General features: G+C 34.2%; 1 non-coding gene across 1 annotated transcript; it reads right to left on the reverse strand.

The window, feature by feature from the left end:
* Positions 1–3,240: 3,240 nt before the first annotated feature.
* On the reverse strand, positions 3,241–3,348 carry LOC112714158 (small nucleolar RNA R71). The gene has a single exon (XR_003159113.1). It is a non-coding gene; the product is annotated as a small nucleolar RNA R71 (small nucleolar RNA).
* Between the last annotated feature and the right edge of the window lie 531 nt (positions 3,349–3,879).

Consider the following 3,879-nt stretch of genomic DNA (forward strand, 5'->3'; position numbering starts at 1 on the left):
CATCTATTAGTTGCCTCACAAATTCATGTCTCAAACTTATATGTCTAGACTTTTCATTATAAACCTTATTATATGCTCGAGACATGGTTGATTCACTATCACAGAAGATTGAAATGGTTGTCGTCTGCTGTGGCCACAGCTTTATATCATATAACAAATTTCTTAACCATTCCGCTTCTTTACCTGCGGCTGATAAAGCTACAAACTCAGCCTCCATAGTAGAATGTGTAATACATGTTTGTTTCTTTGAGGCCCAACTTATTGCTCCACCACCTATGGTGAAAATCCATCCTGAAGTGGATTTGTTATCACTAAGATTTGTAATCCAACTTGCGTCAGAATAACCTTCTAAAACTGCGGGATAATCACTATAATGTAATCCCAAGTTTATGGTTTTCTTGAGATAACCAAGAACTCTTGTTATAGCTTTCCAATGTTGATTGCTAGGCTTTCCTGTAAACCTTGATAATTTGCACACAGCAAATGCTATATCAGGTCTAGTACAATGCATTGCATACATTAAACTTCCTATAGCATTAGCATATTCTAATTGTGCTATAGATCTTCCCATGTTTCCTTCTAATTTAAGATTAGGATCATACGATGTATTGGATTCTTTAATTGTGAGATGATCAAACTTTTCCAATACCTTTTTAATATAATGAGATTGACTTAAAGTAAAGCCAACTTCATTCTTATGTACCTTTATGCCTAATATTGTATCAACTTCATTCAAATCCTTCATCTTGAATTTAGAAGTTAGATACTCCTTCGTTATATGAATTTCTTCTAAATTTGTTCCGATGATTAACATATCATCAACATATAAACAAATAATTACTCCATAATCTTTAGTAAATTTTGAGTAAATACATTTATCCGCACTATTATGTGAGAAGCCATTTGATAACACCACTGAATCAAACTTCTCATGCCATTGTTTACGCGCTTGTTTTAGCCCATACAAAGACTTAATTAATTTGCAAACTTTCTTTTCATTTCCGGGTAGTACATAGCCTTCTGGTTGCTCCATATAAATTTCTTCATTAAGATCTCCATTTAGAAAAGCCGTTTTAACATCCATTTGATGTATATGAAGCTTATGTATGGATGATAATGCTATAAGAGCCCTAATAGAAGTCATTCTTGTCACAAGTGCGTAGGTATCAAAATAGTCTAGACCTTCTTGTTGTCTAAACCCCTTGGCCACTAACCTTGCTTTAAAGGTTTGTAAAGAACCATCAGTATTATACTTTTTTTTTCTAAATACCCACTTACATCCTATAGGATTTGATCCTGGAGGCAAATCAACCAAGACCCAAGTATTGTTAGATAATATTGAGTCCATTTCATCATTTATTGCTTCTTTCCAAAAAGCAGAATCCCTTGAAGCCATAGCCTCTTTGAATGTTTGAGGATCACCCTCTATGTTCATAACAATAGGAATTTTGTTTGTTACAGAATTCCTAGTTCCTTCTACCAAAAAGGTGATAGCCTGAGAAGAAATAAAATATGGACCCAAGTCCTTTTCTTTTCTTACTATCAAGCTCTTCCTTGGTTCAATAAACTCTTTGTCGCTTAGACGTTTATTATTTTGATTATTTATTTCTTGTGAAATATTAGTATCATTTTGGGGATACTCTGAATTAGAAGTTGAATCATTGATAAATTTATTTTCAATAAATTCTACTTCTCTTGATTCAACAACTACATTAGACACTAAGTCTAATATTCTATATGCTTTAGAATTTTGAGCATATCCTATAAAAGTGCCTTTTATGGCTCTTGGCCCCAATTTGGTTCTCTTTTGATCAGGAACTCGATAAAAGGCTAAACACCCCCACACTTTAAGATAATTTAAATTAGGTTTCCTTCCTTTCCAAATTTCATAAGGAGAAACCTTTCTATGTCTTGATGGTATCCTATTGTGGATATGACATGATGTCAATAATGCTTCACCCCACAAATTGTAAGGCAATTTTGCATTTAGTAACATTGAATTAACCATATCCACTAAGGTACGGTTCTTTCTTTCCGCCAAACCATTTTGTTGCGGAGTATATGGAGCGGAAGATTCATGCACAATACCATGTAATTCACAAAAGTGATCAAATTCATTAGAAAAATATTCTCCACCTTGATCACTACGAAGAACTTTTATTTTCTTATCATGCATATTTTCTACTTCCATTTTATATTTCTTAAACATTTCAAAAGCTTCATCTTTATTTCTAAGCAAATACACATAAGTAGATCTAGAACAATCATCAATGAAGGTTATAAAGTATCTTTTTCCTCCTCTAGTAATATTGCCATTTAGCTCACAAATATCACTATGAATCAATTCTAATAAATGTGTATTTCTTTCAACCTTAGGAAAATGTTTCTTAGTAATTTTAGATTATATGCAAATATCACATTTCTTACTAAAATCCTTGTTACTAAGATCAATATAGTTATTCTTTTGCATATATTCAATTGATTTGTAATTTAAGTGTGCTAATCTACTATGCCATAAATCACAAGAATCAACAACATACAAGGAAACATTCACTTTATTAATACTAAGTTTAAACATGCCTTCAGTACAATATCCTTTTCCTATGAATACATCATTCTTAAGAAAGATCACTTTATCGGATTCCATAACAACTTTGAATCCTTTCTTACACAAGAGACTAACAGAAACTAAATTTTTTCTCAAATCTGGAACATGAAGTACATTTATTAAACTTAATTTCTTTCCAGATTTAAAATTTAATTCTACACTTCCTTTACCACAAACTTTGGCTGAGTTGTCATTGCCCATCAAGACTTCTCTATTGTTCACTTCTTCATATGTTTTGAATTGGTTGCGATCATTGCAAACGTGAACAGTAGCCCCAGAATCTAACCACCACTCAAGTGATTTTCCTTGTGTTGCTATGTTGACTCCCTACCATTGGAGCAAATAATTTTGAGCTGAAACCTCAACTAGTTGCTCTAATGCAACAGAACTGCAAATTCCATGGACTTCCATCAGAAGATCCCTATCAATTTTTAACTGAGTTCTTGCAGATCTGTGAGACTATTAAGACTAATGGAGTGGATCCTGAAATCTACAAGCTCATGCTTTTCCCTTTTCCTGTAACAGACAGAGCTAGAACATGGTTGGATTCACAACCTAAGGATAGCCTGGACTCATGGGATAAGCTGGTCGCGGCCTTCCTGGCTAAATTCTTTCCTCCTCAAAAGCTGAGCAAGCTTAGAGTGGATGTTCAGACCTTCAAACAAAAAGATGGTGAATCCCTCTATGAAGCTTGGGAAAGATACAAGCAGATGACCAAAAGGTGTCCTTCTGACATGCTTTCAGAATGGACCATTCTGAATATATTCTATTATGGTTTATCTGAATTCTCTAAGATGTCACTGGACCATTCTGCAGGCGGATCCATTCACCTAAAGAAAACACCTGCAGAAGCTCAAGAATTAATTGACATGGTTGCAAATAACCAGTTTATGTACACTTCTGAGAGGAATTCCGTGAATAGTGGGACGCCTCAAAGGAAGGGAGTTATTGAAATTGATACTTTGAATGCCATATTGGCTCAGAACAAAATGTTGACTCAGCAAGTCAACATGATTTCTCAAAGTCTGAATGGATGGCAAAATGCATCCAACAGTACTAAAGAGGCATCTTTTGAAGAAGAAGCATATAATCATGAGAACCCTGCAATAGCAGAGGTAAATTACATGAGTGAACCTTATGGAAACACCTACAATTCATCATGGAGAAATCATCCAAATTTCTCATGGAAGGATCAACAAAAGCCTCAACAAGGCTTTAATAATGGTGGACGAAATAGGCTTAGCAATAGCAAGCCTTTTCCATCATTTTCT

This window comes from Arachis hypogaea, chromosome 9 (assembly GCF_003086295.3).
Source record: "Arachis hypogaea cultivar Tifrunner chromosome 9, arahy.Tifrunner.gnm2.J5K5, whole genome shotgun sequence".
Classification (NCBI taxonomy): Eukaryota; Viridiplantae; Streptophyta; class Magnoliopsida; order Fabales; family Fabaceae; genus Arachis; species Arachis hypogaea.